Raw genomic sequence first — 19,405 nt, 5'->3', positions numbered from 1 at the left:
AACAGGAATAGTTCTAACTTGGCCTTAAATTTAAAGTTTTACTTATTAGCCACAAGTAGGCTTACATTAACACTGCAGTGAAGTTACTCTGAAAACCCCTGAGTTGCCACACTTGGGCACCTGTTTGGGTACACTAAGGGAGAATTTAGCTTGGCCAATGCACCTAGCCAAAACGTTTTTTGGACTGTGGGAGGAAACCCATGCAGACATGGGGAGAACGTGCAAACTCCACATAGATGGCGACCCAAGCCAGGAATCAAACCCGAGTCCCTGGCACTGTGAGGCAGCAGTGTTAACAACTATGCCACAGTGCTGCCAAAGTATCTAACCTTCAGTACTTTCTGGAGAAGAGAGTCTTTCAACGATGTCCCCTAGTTTTAGTTTGCTGCACAAGAGGAAACGTCCAGTGGCTGTAATCAAAATCTTGTGTTTCAATAAGATCATCTTTCATTCTTCTAAACCTCGGTACAGGCTCAATTTGCCTTTCTTCGTAAGATAAGTCCTTCATCCCAGGAGTGGGTCCAGTAAACCACCTCTGAACTGCTCCTGAAGCACTTATATATTTTGTAATGAGATTGAAATGGTACACAGAGTATTCTAGATGTGGTCTCACTAATGCCCTGTCAGCTGCAGTAAAATATCCCTACTTTTATAGTCCATTCTTGTAGTAAATGCCAGCATTGAATTTGGCTTCCTAATATCTTGCTGTACCTCCATATTAGCTTAGATTAACAGCCAGGACACCCAGATTCCTCTGTACCACTGAGTTCTGCTGTCTTTCTCCATTTAAATCATATACTGCTTTTCTGTTTTTCGTGCAAGAAGATGTACAACACAGAAACAGGCCACTTGCCCAACCTGTCCATGCCAGATTTTATGCTCCACTCATCTAAATCTATCAATATAACCCTATTTTCCGCCTCAGATATTTGCTTGTCTTGCCTCCCCTGAAATGCATCTATACCAAGATTGTCCAACCTTTTCACGTAAGAGGCCGTGTTTCAATTTTTTTTTCACTCGTTCCACAGACTCATGCAGATGAGCAAATTTCAGATTAGCTTTGATGTATTACTGTGAGAACTTCTACAGGAAAAAGTTGAGGTATGAAAACTTGCTAAGCAAATGAAAGAAGAATAAATTGATTGTTTGAAAAAAGAGCAGCTAATAAAGATCATTAGCGTGTGTGTAGTTGTGAGAGGGCAATGGGAATGTCGGGTGAGTGAGAACCCCCAAGACTGGGAGTAAGCTAGATATACCCATTCTCTCTTGCTCACACATTGATTCACTTTCACTTGTGAACATAGTCACTCACTCATTTCCCCTCGTGTACAAACACACTCATTTCGCACTCTTGTGTGCATACACATTTTCTTGCTTGCACTTACTCAATTCTTCTCTTGCACACTCATTTTCTCTCATACTCTCATCTCTTGCACACGTGTGCAGTTGCTCCACGTGCGCGATGTTCCTACCCCCCTCCAAATTGGCACTCACCGCCATTAGTATTGAGACTTGAGGCTGCATGAAGCCACTCATTTTCAGACCGTTTGCTACTGCTCCAGTTGTAGACTGTTTCTTTTCCTCACTAGTGAGCTTATTGGCAGCAAACAGGAGAGAAATGGCCTATGACTGGAGCAGCAGCTCCTTGCAGAATCTTTTACTGCAATTATACTGTATTATAAACATTGGCTCTGTCTGCTGGATGGTGAGACATGGCATTCCGGCTTGTGTACCATGAGCTGCATGTTGGGCAATGCTGATCTATACCATTCTGCTTCAACCATCCCCTTTTAAATAAATAAATTACTCCATCCAAAAAACCAAATTCAAATTTAATCCAGTTCATGGTTCCCACCAGAGGGACAAAGACGCCCCAAGCTGGCAATGCACTCCATCCTTTGCTTGATCTGATGCTTTGCCGTAGCTGAAAGGCTTTGGAAAATTGCATTAAACACCTTGGTTTAACCTCATCGGTTACCCTGATCCTTGACTTTACCTTAGCCTGGGCGCGCCACCATCGCAGGTGTCAGCACACCCCAAGTGCAATGGGCTAGCCTCATTACCTGCACGATTATGGTTCCACCACTCCCTTCAGTAACAAGTTCCACATTCTGGTCACCAGATAGTGTGGTTCCTTCTGAATTTCGCAATTCATTAATTTTTTTGGATCAGGTTCTGACCATAGGTCATTGACCTGAAACGCTACCATTGTTTTTCTCTCTACAGATGCTGCCTGACTTGCTGAATACTTTCAGCGTTTTCTGTTTTTATTTCAGGAACTTTGCAAAATGTTCAAAATACAATTAAAAATTATTCTGGCGAGGCAGTGTTGAGCAAGGTTGAGCTTTGTCTTGGAGGGTGGTGGGAAGGCCTTTTCTTTATTTTTGCTTCTGCGTGTATCTTTTCCAATTGTTTTTGCTCTCCGCAGCTGGCAATTCTAACGCGTCGTATGATATGTCATTCGCTCCTACTCATTTTTTTGGAATGAAGGGAAGTGTCGCTTCCTTGATTGTTGATGTGTCAGAGCTGTAAAAATATAACACTCTATCCTTCTGGATTCCCTCTGTATAAATTTCCAAAAATAGAACTAAATGACCAGAGTTTTATTTCCTTTAAATATCATACAGTTTTAAATATCTACAAATGGATTTGACCTCATAACAGTTGTTGCTGAATATTTAAATGGAGCTAGAGTTGTATTAAGTACGTGATCTGTTTGAACGTGTAGGAGGATTGCTGCAGGATCAATTAGTTAAGCTGAACTCTTAACATTAAATCCTTTTAAAACGTTGCTCCATTTGGTGCACTGCAATAGGGGTCTGGCATTGAGACCTTTTTGGTTAAAAGGAAGAATATAATGAGTTTTGCAGTTATTGTGGAGCTCCATTTTATGGGTTTAAATCCGAAAAGACTGCTGTTTTCCCTACCATGAGTTAGCTGCCATCTTCAGCACCCTTTCGGAGCAGGAAATATTTCCATTTCCCTCAACTCAGCCACAATCAGTAAGGATAGGCAATAGCACTTACCAGAATCATGCTCAACAGCGGTGCCACACAAGGCTGTCTTCTCAGCCCCCTACTATACTCATTATACATCTTTGACTATGTGGCCAAATTCCCTTTAAATCAGTTTTCAATTTTGCTGATGACTGAAGTGGGTCAGACCTCAAACTATGATGAGATAGTACAGGAAAGCGATAGAATCTGGTGAAATGGTGCGGTGACAATAATCTCTTCCTCAATGTCAACGAAACAAAGGAGATTATCAATGACTTCAGGAAGCATAGTGGAGAGCATGCCCCTGTCTACATCATAGACCTGATATAGATTGGTGACCTGACGAAGAGGGAAACCTTGAAAGCTTGTAAGTTTACTATCAAATAAATCGATTGGACTTAAACCTGGTATTGTCAGACTTCTTACTGTGTTTACCCCAGTCCAACACCAGCATCTCCACGTCCTGTCTGCATCAACAGGGGTGAAGTAGAAATGGTTGATAGCTTCATGTTTTTAGGAGTCCAGATCATCATCAACCTGTCCTGGTCCCCGACGTCGACACTATAGGTGAGCAAGCCCACCAATACCTCTCTCAGAAGACTAAGGAAATTTGGCATGTCAGCTACAACTCCCACCAACTTTTACAGATGCGCCGTAGAAAGCATTCTTTCTGGTTGTATCACTGCTTGGTATGGCCCAAGACCACAAGAAACTGCAAAAGGTTGTGAATGTAGCCCAATCCATCACGCAAATCAGCCTCCCATCCATTGACTCTTGTGCACTTCCCGCTGTCTCAGCAAAACAGCTAGCATAATTAAGGACCCCATAGACCCTGGACATTCTCTCTTCCACCTTCTTCCATCGGGAGAAAGACACAAAAGTCTAAGGTCACGTACCAACTGACTCTTCCCTATTGCCACCAGACTTTTGAATGGACCTACCTCGCATTAAGTTGATCTTTACATCCTAGCTACCTGACTCTTAACACTACATTCTGCTTTCTCTCATTACCTTCTCTCTGAACACTATGCTTTGTATAATGCGCAAGAAACAATACTTTTCACTATACTAACGTGCAATAATAAATCCGATGTAGCATAAGAACATAAGAAATAGGAGCAGGAGTAGGCCATCTAGCCTTTCGAGCCTGCCCCGCCATTCAATAAGATCATGGCTGATCTGTCATGGCTCAGTTCCACTTTCCTGCCCTCTCCCCATAACCCTTAATCCCCTCTCTTATCAAAAACCCATCAACCCGCGTTTTAAAAATATTTAGCGAGGCAGCCTCCACCACTTCAACGGGCAGAGAATTCCAGAGATTCACCACCCTTTGAGTGAAGAAGTTCCTCCTCAACTCCGTTCTAAACCGCCCCCCCCTTTATCTTGAGGCTGTGCCCCCTAGTCCTACTGTCTTTTTTGAGCGGGAAGAGTCTCTCCACCTCTATCCTATCCATCCCATTCATCATCTTATACGTCTCAATGAGATCTCCCCTCATTCTTCTAAACTCTAACGAGTACAAGCCTAGTTTATTCAGCCTCTCCTCATAGCTCAACCCCCTCAACTCCGGTATCAGCCTAGTAAACCTCCTCTGCACTCCCTCCAAGGCCAAAATATCTTTGTGCAGGTGCGGCGCCCAAAACTGCACACAGTACTCCAGCTGCGACCTCACCAATGCCCTATACAGCCGCAGCAAGACCTCCCTACTTTTATATTCAATCCCCCTCGCTATGAAGGCCAGCATTCCATTTGCCTTCCTGACCATCTGCTGCACCTGCAAGCTGGGTTTTTGCGACTCATGCACAAGGACCCCGAGGTCCCTCTGCACCGTCGCCTGCTGCAGTTTTTCGCCCCGTAAGTAATAGTCCTTCCTACCATTCTTCCTACCAAAGTGGACCACCTCACACTTGCCAACATTAAATTCCATTTGCCATTTCCTGGCCCATTTGCCCAGCCTATCTAGATCCTTCTGCAGACTCTCCACACCCTCCGCACAATTTGCCGTTTCCCCAATCTTGGTGTCATCAGCAAATTTCGACACCCTACACTCGGTTCCCTTCTCCAGATCATCTATATAAATGGTAAATAGCTGAGGCCCCAGCACCGACCCCTGGGGCACTCCACTAGTCACCATCCGCCAATCCGAATAGCACCCGTTGACCCCCACTCTCTGCCTCCTATTTGACAACCAATCCTCTATCCACGCTAACACCCTACCGCCAACTCCATGTCCCTCGACCTTCTGCAATAACCTCTTGTGAGGTACTTTGTCAAACGCCTTCTGAAAATCCAGAAAGACCACATCCACCGGCTCTCCTCTATCCACTGCCCTAGACACATGCTCATAGAACTCCAGTAAATTTGTCAGACACGACTTCCCTTTAATGAAACCGTGCTGCGTCTTCTCTATCAAGCAGTTCCCTTCAAGATGCCTCGCAATTTCCTCCTTAATGACGGATTCCAACATTTTACCTACCACAGACGTTAAACTAACCAGCCTATAATTCCCCGCCTTTTGCCTGGCACCCTTCTTAAACAACGGCGTAACATTAGCCGTTTTCCAATCCTCCGGCACTTCCCCGGAATCCAGCGACGTCTGGAAAATAACCACCAAGGCATCCACTATCACCTCCGCTATTTCTTTCAGAATCCTCGGATGCATTCCATCCGGTCCTGGGGACTTGTCCACAATCAGCCCCTCTAGTCTGTCGAGCACCACCTCTCTAGTAACAGTAATGTCATTAAGACCCTCCATTCCTACCACCTTTCCATCGCTAACACCCGGCAAATTATTCACGTCCTCCTCCGTGAAGACAGAAACAAAAAAGTTATTCAATACCTTAGCCATATCCCCATCCCCTACCACTAGGTCCCCTTTCTCATCCTCTAAAGGACCAACGTTCACCCTAGCCAACCTCTTCCTTTTTATATATTTATAAAAACTCTTGCTATCCTTTTTTATATTAAGTGCTAGCCCAGCTTCATAGTTTCTCCTACCCTTCTTTATCAACTTCTTTGTCAATCTTTGTTGATGTTTAAACCTCTCCCAATCCTCTTCTCGCCCACTACTCTTAGCTACTCTAAATTCCTCCGCTTTTAATTTAACACTTTCCTTCACCTCCTTCGTTATCCACGGCTTATTACCTCTTCTCCTACTGTCCTTTTTGACCATCGGAATAAATTTCCGCTGAGCACCAAGAAAGATCTCCTTAAAGATCCTCCACTGCTCCTCAGCAGACCCTCCCTCCAACGCACTCCTCCAGTCCACATTCGCCAATTCTTCTCTCATCCTACCGTACTCCCCTCTATTCAAACAAAGTACGCGTGTCTGGGAACCCACTTTCTCCTCCTCCATCTGCACCAGAAACTCCACCATACAATGATCACTCTCCCCAAGAGGATCCTTCACCGCAAGGTCCCTAATTCTACCCGCCTCATTACATAGCACGAGATCCAAGATAGCTCTCTCCCTCGTCGGCTCCAACACGCACTGTTCCAGGAAACTATCCTGGCAGCATTCCAAGAACTCCTCGAGCCCACCGCGTCCAACATGGGTCGACCAATCAATATGCGGATTGAAATCCCCCATAACTACGGCCTTCCCATTCCTGCACGCCGCACTTATTTGCGCGTTAACAGCCCGCCCCACCTCCAGATCATTATTCGGGGGCCTATAGACGACACCCACCAGCATCTTCCTCCCTTTGCTGTTCCTAATCTCCACCCACAACGATTCCACGTTCTGCTCCTTGGATCCAATATCATCCCTTGCTACCACCTTGATGCTATCCTTAATCAGCAGAGCTACGCCCCCCCCCCTTTTCCCTCCTGCCTATCCTTCCTAAACACTTGATAGCCCTGTACATTCAGCTCCCAGTCCCTGTCACCCTGCAGCCACGTCTCTGTAATGGCCACCAGATCGTATCCATTTGTGTCGATCTGCGCCACCAGCTCATTAACTCATTAGCAGTTGGGATCATTGACATTTTGTACTTGGTCCAGTTGCAAATGAGGAAATAAAAGCATGATATTGAAATGCACAATAATTAATTCGTTATCTGTAAAGAGGAAAGCTGGGTTGTAATTTTGGAGAAGACGCCTCAATGGAGTTTCCTGGTTTCAAGTCCTGGAGCAAAATGTGCCTTCATGGTTGTTTTTTTTCAATCCCTTGAGCAGTACAACTATACAAACAGCCGGACAGTGTGAGGATCAGAGATGATTTTGAGCTACGTAATGAACTACTGATAGTTACAGCTCTATCATTGATGGTGGTGTGGCAGGAGCAATTTGGGGTGATGAATTAAGAAAGTGACAGGGGAAGGAAATTGGTTTAAAGTGCAATTTTTCATAGGCTGGATAATCCCAGTGAGAACATTGACTAGCTATCTATGCAGCCTGGTTCAGAAAGATAGCTGATTTTCACTGAATCATGTTTTTACTTGTTTGCTGTGGGGTATGCTCACTAGTAATGTGCTGTGTATAGAGCTATGGAGTTCTCTGAAGTAGTTTTTATGCAGGATAGCTGCTCTGCTTATGAGCACACACAGCCAAGCATTGTCAGCAGGAACTGTGGTTTTGTCATTTTCTTTCCTTGTCTCCATGTTCCAAAGTTTAAATATCTTGCTATATATTTTGGACAACCCTACTCAACCTAACTGCAGAAATGTGCAAAAGAAGTTTTCCAATTTGTCCTGCTTTCCCTATTTTTTTAAAGAAAGCATTCACAATTTTTTTCCTCATTTGGATTAAGCTGGAGATCCATAATTCTGAGTGTGTTATAGTATCTACTTTTATTTGCCGTTTACAATTGCATCTGCATTTTTTTGTTGTGATATGAATTTTGTTGACTAGTTCCCATTTGCAATATCAAGTTGTTTCATCCCTGGAATTGGAGAAAGTGCAATTCCCCTGTCAGTTAAAAGACCATGTAGCCAGTAGTAATTTATCATGTATAGAGGCTGTTTGAACACTTGCATGGCATAATTGAGTTCTTCATATTGATCCGTGAAAGAATTAATGCTATTCTGATGTAATTTTTTTCTGCTGTGATGGCCTTGATAGTACATTAGATTTTGCAAGCAGTGTCTCATTGTTACTGGTGGTATTTAGTCTTAGAGACAATAAGACTCACAGGATTAATCTGACCATAATTAGTCTTTGGTGCATTGCTGAAATGTTTAATACTTATGTTACGTAAACTCCATATACTGCTTGATTGCTGGCCTGTTGAACTAATTTTCTGAAAATGCTGAAGTTCCCATGCTGTCATTTTGGATGACAACAAAAGGATTGTCCAGTCTAATGGTACAAGCAAGGAGATTCTTGGTCGAAGCTCTGGTGTGTGTTGAGAAATCTGATCTTTGCCATGCAGTTTGTGGTAGTGCTACACTTCACATCAAGTCTATATTAGTAAAATGTGTAAACAGTAAATGTTATCAGTGGAATGGTAAACTAGGGACCCAGGTGATACTCATGGATTCAAATCCCAGTTGAGGGAGAGGAAATTAAATTAAATTAAAAAAAATCTGGAATTGAATGCCAGACTCGGTAAAGGTGACTGAAATGGGAGCAATCATCAATTGTAAAAACTCATCTGATTCATTAATATCTTTCTAGGGAAGGAAATTTGTGACCCATTCCTGGTCTGGTCGATGTATACCTTCAGTTTCACAGCGATGTAGTTGCCTCTTAGGTGCTCTCAAGGGCAGTTTGAGATGGATAAATACTGATCACAGTGACACCCACATTCCATGAGTGCATCAAAAAAACACCTTTAAGCACCCAGCTCTCCTGTGTTGCTGTTCCTGCCCCATTCACAAATACTGTAATAGAATCAGTGGCATCGATCCCAGCAAGGGGGGAGAGAATTTTGAAACCATATACACACTTCCAGTTCCATGATTGCAGACTGTTCTTGCAAATTTGGCACTGAGCAGAATTTCCATCTCAGGTGTAACTGTTACATCTGATCAGAACCATGTGCAACAGTAGAGTTTAAAATATTGCCTTCTGTGGCCATAGACATCTTAGTCTATTGTGCTGTGAACTGTTTCAGAGAGATTTCTGTAAAAGCAGTTTCATTTGCAAGAGCAATAACCAATAAAATTTTGTGCTGATTGAACACCAAGGTCATGGTGCTTTGATTGAGAAGTTCTTCAGTGCAGAGAATTTAAAGTATATATTCTTTCACAAGATTTGCGCTTTGCTGGCAAGGCCTGTGTTTGATACGCATCCCTAATTGCCCTTGAGGTGGTGTTTTTTGGCTGCCAACTGAAATGACTGTGGACCTTTTGGTGTAGTACATCCATAATGATGCTAGAAAGGTAGTTCCAAGATTTTGATCCACTGACAATGAGGAAATGGTAATATAGTTCCAGGTCAGGTGGTTTGTGGCTTGGAGGGAAACTTGCTAGTAGGGTTATTCCCATCTGCTTGTTGCCTTGTCCTTCCAAGTGGCAGATGTTGCAAGCTAGGAAGATGTTATTGAGTTGCTGTAGTGCATCTTGCAGGTGGTACACACTGCTTTCACTGCCTGTTAGGGTTGAAGGAGTGAGTGTTCAAGTGGGTGGATGGGGTGCTGATCAAACTGGCTGCTTTATCATAAGTGATGTCAAGTTTCTTGAGTACTGTTGAGACTGCACTCATCCAGGCAAGTGGAGAGTAATCCATCACTCTCGTTGTGTCTTCTAAATGGTGAACAAACTTTGGGGAGTTAAGAGGTGAGTTACTCACCATAGTATTCCCAGTCTTTGATCTGCACTTATCGCCACATTATTTATTTGGTTGGCCCAGTTGAGTTTCTGGTCAGTGGTCACCTAGAGGAGTTTGACAGTTGCGATTCAGTGATGGTCATATTGTTGAATGTCATGAAGAGTTAGTTAGGTTGTATCTTGTTGGAGATGGTCATTGCCTGCACTTCTATGCTGTGAATGTTACATGCTGCTTATCAGTTCAATCTTGAAAATTGTCTCATTTTGCTGCATGAGGACACTTGAATGTTTCAGTATGAGGATTTGTGCAAGATACTGAACACTGCAATCATCAGTGAACATCCCAGTTTTAACTTTATGATGGAAGAACGGACATTGATGAAGTAGCTGATGATGGTTGGGTGCTGGACAGGATGGTCCTAGATCCAAAACGATTGGCTTCCAAAAGCTGCAAACCTATTCCTTTTGTCTTTATGACTCTGACCGGTGAAGTATTGTGTCTGTGCCTCCCATTGACTTCAGTTCCGAGGGCTCCTTGATCTGTTGCTGCCTTAATGCCAAGGGCAGTCATGCTCCTCACCTTTTGATCTCAGCTGTTTGGTCCAAGGCTGTGGTAAGGTCGGGAACCAAGTGGTCCTAGCAGAACTCGGAGCATTGACCAGGTTATTGCTTTAAATGCTGCTTGATGGCACTGTCAATGTTGCCTTCCGTTACATTACTGATGACCGAAAATAAGGTGATGGGTCAGTAACTAGCTGGGTAGGATTTATCCTGCTTTTCGTAGACCTGGGCAATTTTCCACGTCGTCACGTAAATGCCAGTGTTATGACTACCACAGCACCTTTGCAAGGGACGTGGTTATTTCTGAAAGGAATCTGTCAGGATCGTGTGAGGATCAATAGCCTTTGACGTTTCCAATGCCTTCAACCAGTTCACTTGGCATGATATCCAGATTTGGCCGAAGGCTGGCATCTGTGATACTGAGGACCACAGCAGGTGATCAAGATGGATCACCCACTTGTGACATGGCTGAAGATGGCAGCAAATGCTTTCACCATGTCTTTTGCACTGATGTGCTTGACTCTTGCATCATTCAAGGTGGAGATATTGGTGGAGCTGCCTCAAGTTAGTTTTAATTGTCTGCCATCATTCACTACTGCATTTGGCATAACTACAGAACTTTGTTCTGGTCCATTGATTGTGGGATTGCTTGACAAGCGGCAGCTTATTGATTGATTTGGGGTAACAATCAATATTTATATTTGTCCTGGCTTTTTCCTACAGTGATAGCTGCAAATCAAAACTCTGAAACCTGAGTTGCCTTTCTCCGCCTCATTGCAGCAGAGGTAGCAAAGAGCATAGGCTAGTGGCATCTTTCCTGCAGGAGTTATATAATAGGCTAAATGGGTTAGATGTGCGAGGGCATTAAATGGTAATTGCACAATTTGTAAAATGTGTAAATACAGATCAGCATAGCATTGGGTTCTAGAGAAATACCACTCAAAAACAGGAGTTATGTTGAACTTGTATAAAACCATGGATAGACCATAACTAACTTTTCCACCCCATTATAAAAATGTTACTGAGGCAATGGAGATATTGCAAAAATGATTGACTGCATTTGTAGGGATACAATGTACAAACATCTTGATAAAGGATGGGGAGGAACTGTGCTCAAAATCACTCTAATCCTGATGGTCATCTTCGTGTGCAGCTGCATTAAGCTGTGCGTAGATCCTCTGGTATGCAAACACCAAGTGTCACTGTGCTGATGTTCTACCTGTTGCGAAGGATGGGTCTGACCACACTGCCACAGAACGTTCTAAGTGGTTGGAGTGTCCCTCATGAAAAGTTTACTCAGAGGAACAGCTTTGACCGCAGTTCTGTAAGGAACTGGTTTGCACGCAACATCCTAGAGGCCCTATGGGGAAAAAGAGATGGTGGGTCCAGTTGGATGGTTCCCTGAGCAGACTGGCAGTCACTTGGCAGAGTGTTTCATCACCAGAACTTTTAAACAAGTACCAAGACCTAGCTTGGCTTGTGGTGAGAAAGACCCTCTCTGTTGGGTTCTTCCAACACATCCGGAATCTCACTCCATCTGCACGTTGCCCTCAAGGTGACTGATGGGAAAGAGAGAGGTGTCCACCACCTTGTGGAACGTACCTTTGCAAAGAAGGTCTGGAGGGAGATGAGGCAGTATTTGTTGAGGTTCATCATGAGCAGCTTGGTAATGCAAGACTTTGTTCTGCGGGCTGTGTCCAGGGGTGCACACTGAGACAAACATCAGATCTTGCTGGAGGATTATCAAATCGGTGAAAGACGCTCTGACTACCCAAAGCTTTATGGCCTTCCATTGCAAGGAGATGTCCTCGACTGTTGTAGGCTGGCACATTCTGAAGCAATGTTTTAAGTTTGCTTTCTGTTTTGTTTTGGGTGGATACCTTCTTTTTGGAGGCTGTCCTTTTTGCTTTGACCTTCACTTTATTTGATTTAGATGACTTGATTTGTCACAGGGATTGGCAGCTGCTGCAGAGGCACAGTGAGGAAGGTCACTATCTGTGACCTTTCAACCACAGTGAGCTCAGGGGAGCAGAACCCCCTCAGGCTGGCTGACTCACTGAATGTATACAGTGAATATCCCAGTGGTAGTGAAGCATCTTGCAGTACAACTTGTTCTATGTAGGCAATTTTTTAAATAGATTTCCCCCACTTATTTGTAAAGAACATTTTAAGACGACAGTGACATTTCTTTGACTCTACTGAAGCATCTCAGTCTTAGTTGATGTATGTAAAGAACTTGAATGTTAGCACGCTTTGTGTGATTGCCGGTTTGGAATGTTTGTGATGTCCTTGTAGAGATTTTATGAATAAAGCATATGTTTGCAAAAAAAAACACAGCTGGCTGGTACTGTTACCATAAGAGAGGCCTGATACATGTCTTAAAATTCTGAATAGGTTTGTTTCAGTTGACGGAAAGATGATGTTTTGTGGTGAAAACAAATCTAGGCTTAATAAATATAAGCTAACCACCAAAAAAAAACAAGAAAAATGCTGATGAAAATGTTTAGCCAGAGTGCTGAGAATGTGAGACCTGTTCAAACAAGGAGTGATTAAGAAGAGTAGGATAGATGTGTTTATTGAATCCAATAGAATCCCTACAGCGCAAGAGGAGGCCTTCGGCCCATCAAGCCTTTACCGACCAGAATCCCACCCAGAGTCTATTCCCGTAACCCCACATATTTACCATATTGACTTGGGTCAATTTAGCATGGCTAATCCACCTAACCCATTCATCTTTGGACTATTGGAGAAAAGTGGAGCACCCAGAGGAAACCCACAGGAGAATGGGCAGACCCCACACAGGTGGTGACCCGAGACCTGAATTGAACCCAGGTCCTTGGCACTGTGAGGCAGCAGCGCTAACCATTCTGCCACCGTGCTGCCCCTTGGTTAGCTGAGTAAAGTGAGAAAAATGAATGAAAATAACGGTTTGGTTGTGTTAGACGAAGAAAGGTATTCATGTTGAGCAGAAAACATGAAGAAAGATATTTGTGTTGCATAAAACACTGGCATGGACCAGTTGGACCAAGTTGTCTGCGTTTGTGCTACAATATCCCAGTAATTCTAGGAACTGAGTGCAAAAACTACTGAGTAGCACAATTAGGTTATAGATTTTATTTTTTCATGCTTACCTGAAGTGGTTTGAGTTATGTACCAGTAGAGGGACATGCTGGTGGAATAGTGATGGAGCAATATGAAATGGGCGAGGAATCTGAATTCTAGAAATTGCAGCCAAGAACCAGATTATTCAGCCTGCTGAGACTGCACTGAATATGTTAAGGATCATTCAGTGAGGCTATATGGGTGGAATTGAGAAATAAGAAGGGGGTGATCACTTTGTTGGGATTGTACTATAGCCCCCCCCCCCCCTCAAACAGTAGTCATCAGGAAATTGAAGAGTAAATATGTGGGGAGATTGCAGATGGCTGCAAGAATAATAGGGTTGTAATTGTGGAAAGTTTTAACTTTCCAGACGTACACTGGGACTACTGTAGTGTTAAGGGCTTAGCTAGGAATTTAAGTGCATTCAGGAAAGAAATTCTATCTGAAGATTGCCCTGCCGGAGGAGGGACAAAAGTCAACCTCCTCTTGGGAACTAAGGCAGGACAAGTGACTGAAGTGCTGGTGGGGGAGCACTTTTGGACCAATGACCGTAATTCTATCAGTTTTAAAATAGTAAGAAGTCTCTCGATACCGGGTTAAAGTCCAACAGCTTTATTTGGAATCACGTGGTTTTGGAGCGCAGCTCCTCCAGGTGAGTGCCACTCACCTGATAAAAAAGCAGCCCTCTGAAATCTCATGATTTCAAATAAACCTGTTGGACTTCAACCTGGTGTGGTGAGACTTCTTACTGTGCCCACCTCAGTCTAGCACCAGCATCTCCACATCACAGTTTTAAAATAATTATGGAAAGGGAGAAGTGTGGTCCACAAGTTATGTTCTAAATTGGGGGCCAAGCCAAATCTGATGGTATTTGACAGGAACTTTCAGAAGTTGATATGGGGAAGCGTAGTACAGTTAAAGAAATGTCTGGCAAGTGGGAGGCTAGCAAAGGCAAGCTGACGAGATTAGGGTCAGCATGTTCCTGTTAGTGTGAGGCATAAAGCTGGCAAGATGTAGGGAACATGGGATAACTAGAGATATTGAGGCTCTGGTCAATAAGAAGCATACATCAAGTATAGCCACTGGGATCAAGTGAATCCGTTGAGGATTATAGAAAGTATAGGAGTACACTTAGATGGGAAATTAAGAAGGCAAAAAGGGGACGTGAGAGAGCTTTGGCAGAGAAAGTAAAGGAGAATCCAAAGAGGTATTAGAAGTGTAAGAATAACTAGGGCCCCTTAATGATCAACAATGTCATCTATGTGTGGAGCCACAAGAGATGGGTGAGATCCTAAACGAATATTTCTTGTTAGTATTTATATGGAAGTTAAGGAATTTGAAAATAAATACTGATGTTGTGAAATGCGTCAACAAGAGGTACTGAAGGTTTAAAACGCGCGAAGCTAGATAAATCCCCAGGACCTGATCAAGTATATCCCAAGACATTGTGGGAAGCTAGGAACAAATTGCAGGGCCCCGAGTAGAAATATTTATATCATCAACAGCCATAATGAGGTGCCAGAAGATTGGGGGGAGGCAAATGTTATGATGTTATCTCAGAAAGCCAACAGGGAAAAGCCAGGTCAGTACAGACCAATGGGCCTAATGTCAGTGGAAGGTAAGTTGTTAGAGAAGTTTCTGAGAGACAAGGGCCAGCTTTGCTTGCCCCAAAACTGGAAAATTCAGTTAAGGTCAACAGACTTGTCCGTGGTCTGCCCCTCGCCTGCTCCAATTCCCATAGTGGGCGGAACAGTGAAATTCCGGCCAGGATCTATGTACGTTTGGAAAGGCAAGGACTAATTAGGGATAGTCAGCGTGGCTTTGTGCATGGAAATCATATCTCACAAATTTGATCAAGTTTTATGAAGGAGTGACCAAGAAAGTAGACGAGGGCAGTGTGGTAGGCATTACCTAAGTAGACCTTTTGACAAGGTGCTGCATGGTAGACTGGTCAGTAAGGTTGGATCACATTCAGGGAGAACTGAGCCATTGGATACAAAATTGGCTTGCTTGAGGGAGACAGAGTTATGGTAGAGGATTGTTTTCAGACTGGAGGCATGCACCCAGCAGTGTGCCACAGGGATTGGTGCTGGGTCCGCTGTTTGTCATTAATATAAACAAATTGGATGAGAATTTAGGAGACGTGGTTAGTAAATTTACAGATGAAACCAAAATTGGTGGTGTAGCGGATGCTGAAGAAGCTTATCTAAGACTAAGACATGATCTTGATCAATTGGGCCAGTGGGCCGAGGAACGGCAAATGGAATTTAATTCAGAAAAATGCAAAATATGATATCTTGATAAGGCAAACCAGGGCAGGACTTGCACAGTTACTGGTAGGGCCCTGGAGAGAGTTGTCAGACCGAGACCCAGTAGTGTGGGTACATAGTTCCCTGAAAGTGGCGTCACAGATAAACATGGTGGTGAAGAAGACGTTGGCATGCTTGCCTTAGTTGGTCATAGCATTGATTACAGGAGTTGGGACATTGTTACAACTGTGCAAGACATTGGTAAGGCCACATTGTGCACAATTCTGATCGCCCTGCTATAGAAAGGATGTTATCAAACTGGAAAGAATGCACAAAAAGATTTACAAGGATGTTACTGGGACTGGAAGGTTTGAATTGTAAGGAGAGGCTGAATATAGGCTGTAGTTTAGGAGATGATGAGTGACCTTGTAGAGAGTTATAAAATCATGAGGGGCGTAGATAAGGTGAATAGCCAAGGTCTTTCCCCCAGGGTAGGGGAGTCCAAAACTAGGGGGCATAAGTTTAGGATGAGAGGGGAAAGATTTAAAAGAGACCTGAGAGACAACTTTTTCAGAGAATGGTGCGTGGATGGAATGAGCTGCCAGAGGAGGTAGTAGAGGCAACATTTAAAAGACATTTGGACAGCTACATGGATGGGAAAAGTTTAGAGGGATATGGGCCAAACGCAGGCAATAGGGCTAGTTCAGTTTAGGAAATGTGGTTGGGATAGATGAGTTGGGCTGAAGAACCCGTTTCCGTGCTGTATATCTCTCTGACTGTGAGTCATACAGTACAAAAGATACCCTTTGGTCGATTTGAGTCGACACCCACAAAACAACACTAACTCTACACTAATTCTGCTTTCAAACACTTGGTCCATAGCCTTGAATATTATTTCGGGTGCTCATCCATGTAACCCGCTCTACTTCCTTCCCAGACAGTGCATTCCAGACTCCCTCTTGAATTTCCTCAAATCCCCTCTAAACCTCTTGCCCATCGCCTTAAAATTATGCCTCCTCCTTATGTCTCCTAATTATTGACCCTTCAACTAGGGGAACAGCTGCTTCCTATCCACCCTGTCCATACTCCTCAATCTTATACACCTCAATCAGTTGCCACCCTCTTAGCCTTTTCTGTTCTAAAGAAAGCAACCCAAGCCTATCCAGCTCCTCTTCATATCTCAAATCTCAGGCAATATCTGGTGAGTCTCCTCTGCAGTGCAATCACATCCTTCCTATACTGAGACATCCAGAACTGTGCAGAGTATTCCAGCTGTGGCCTAACCAAAGTCTTGTGCAGCTTGCATTATGTTACACCTTGTGTTTCTCAAGGTATTTTCCTTTTGCAGTTCGAGTGCAATTTCAGCACTGCTTTAATTATGAAACAAAGAATAAATTTAAGGCAGTGATTAACAAAATATAATTTTAAACCTTAGGATTCGGATCATATCCAGAAACTGAATGCTGTTGAACTGTTTCTGATGCCTTTTGAGTCTATACATCAAATAAGTTAGCTAAAAAATATTGATTGTGTATTAAAATTATTTTTTAATGGTAAGGGAAGAAACTTTGCATTTTATCTCTACTATAATCATCTTTCTCTTTTTTTTCCCCAGCATGAAGTTCACTGGAATGAATAGAGAATGATTGGTGAATGGAAGTGATATTAAGACACAATTTCACCCACAAATTGAAAGGGGAGGTAAATATCCTAAGAATGTGTACCGTCTGTGGAAAAATTTTACATTGTTGACAGGCGTTGGATGACCTTGACATTATGCTCAATTCTTCAGTGATGATGTAATCACCAGAAGGATTAAACATGATACTGCAGTATTCCCAGAATTTATTCTACTCAAGTAATATATACAATGATCATTCAAATGTATTTTCAACTGTATTAATTTATCTAATTGTCTCTCTTTTTAGTCTTTAAATTGTCCTGCACAATGGACTTGCTTCTTTACCTATGACTTAACAAAAATAGAGCAAGGTTGGTTGTAGATTAAATACAATTGAATTGTATGAACACAAATGCTAGTTTGTGGGTTGGAATCCCACCACAACAGTTGATGGAATTTAAATTCAATAAAATGTCTGGGGTTAGAAGTGACAATGGAACCAATTGGCTTAAAATCCCACCTGTTTAACTAATGTCCTTGTAGGGAATAAAATCTGCTGTCCTGAGCTGGTCTGACCCAGACCAACAGGAATGTGGTTGATTGTTAATTGTCCTCTGAAATGGCCTAGCAAGTCACTCAGTTGAATTCAACTGCTGCAAAAGTAAAAAGGAATGAACCAGGACCAATCAGCCAAGACACTGGAAACGACAACAGCACTCCTAGCCCTGTTGACCCTGCAAAGTCCGCCTTACAAGTAAATGGGGGGCTTGTGCCAAAATTCAGAGAGCTGTCTCGCAGATTAGTCCAACAACAGTCTCACGTAACCATACTCAGAGTATCATTCTTCACAGGTAACGTCCCAGACACCACCACCGTCATTTCTGGGTATGCCCTGTTCCACTGGTAAGGCAGACCCAGTAGTGGTGACAGTCCAGTGGTATACAGACGGGAGGCAGTTGCCTAGGGCATTCTTAACATTGACGCTGCTCCCTATGAACATTCATAGCAATGGGTCAAACGTGGGCAAGGAAACATCCTGCTGATTATCATGTACCCCTGCCCCCTTTCACCACCAACGCCAATGTTCACCACCAAAGGGTGGCTCTGGAGATTTAGCTGGCCAAATCCTGAAGAATGCAGCCGCTAGACTAGGTCTGCGGTAGGTGGTGACAGAGCCAACAAAAGGGGAAAAAACGTGACCTCCCCTTTACCAATCTGCCTATCGCAGGTTCATCTGTGAATAAGAGTATTGCTGGTGACCATTGCACAGCCCTTGTAGAGATCCAGTCCTATGAGGATATACGTTCTCTATCATTGTGTGGCACGATCACCATACCAAATGGGATGGAATTAGAACAGATCTAGCAACTCAAGACTGGGCATCAAACATCATCTACCTCGTGGACCAAAGAGCTGAATTCCAGAGGTGAGATGAGAGTGACTGCCCTTGACATCAAGGCCACGTTTGACTGAGCGTGGCATAAAGAAACCTCAATAAATCTGGAGTCAATGGAATTAGGAGGAAAATATACCTATGGTTGGAGTCATACCTTGCACAAAGGAAGATGATTGTGGGCACAAAGGAAGATAGTTTTTTAGTTTCAGGGCATTGCCTTGAGGAACTCCTGTGGTGGTATCCTGGACTCAACCATCAGCTGCTTCATCAGTGACCTTCCGTACATCATAAGGTTAGAATCATAGGATCTGTAAAATGCAGAAGGAGGAGGCCATTTGGCCCATCAAGTCTGCACCGATTAAAGTGGTAATGTTCGTGGATGACTGCAAAATATTCAGCACCGTTAATGACTCCTGACACTGAATCAATCCATGTCCAACTGCAGCAATATCCAGGCCTTGGTTGACACGTGGCCAAGGAACATCCGAGCCATAAGTGGCAGGCAATGACAGTCTCCAGCGTGAGAGAATCCGACAGCTACTCCTTGACGTTTTGGTGGCAATATCATCACCGAATCCTCACTATCAACACCTTGTGGGTTGCCATTGACTAGAAACTGAACTTGACCAGACATATCAATACTTTGTCCACAAGAGCTGGTCAGAGACTGGGAATTCTGCAGGGTGCAACTTGCTTCCTGATTCCCCAAAGCCTGTCCACCATCCACAAGGCTCTTGTCAGGAGCTTGATGGACTGCTCTCCACTTGCCTGG

The 19,405-nt window shown here is 43.5% G+C and overlaps 1 protein-coding gene across 2 annotated transcripts in view; it reads left to right on the top strand.

Annotated features, from left to right (window-relative positions):
• Positions 1-19,405, top strand: part of arhgap35a (Rho GTPase activating protein 35a) — a 161,781-nt gene that overhangs the window by 43,643 nt on the left and 98,733 nt on the right. For both annotated transcript variants that reach the window (XM_080218358.1, XM_080218357.1), the window contains exon 2: positions 17,232-17,317. The gene's annotated coding sequence lies outside the window, so the exon portion shown is untranslated. The remainder of the gene's footprint in view (positions 1-17,231; positions 17,318-19,405) is intronic.

This window comes from Carcharhinus amblyrhynchos, unplaced genomic scaffold, assembly GCF_965287045.1.
Source record: "Carcharhinus amblyrhynchos unplaced genomic scaffold, sCarAmb.v2.hapA scaffold_37, whole genome shotgun sequence".
NCBI lineage: Eukaryota > Metazoa > Chordata > Chondrichthyes > Carcharhiniformes > Carcharhinidae > Carcharhinus > Carcharhinus amblyrhynchos.
The sequence above is the reverse complement of the archived record's forward strand: the minus strand, read 5'-3'. Positions and strand labels throughout refer to the sequence as shown.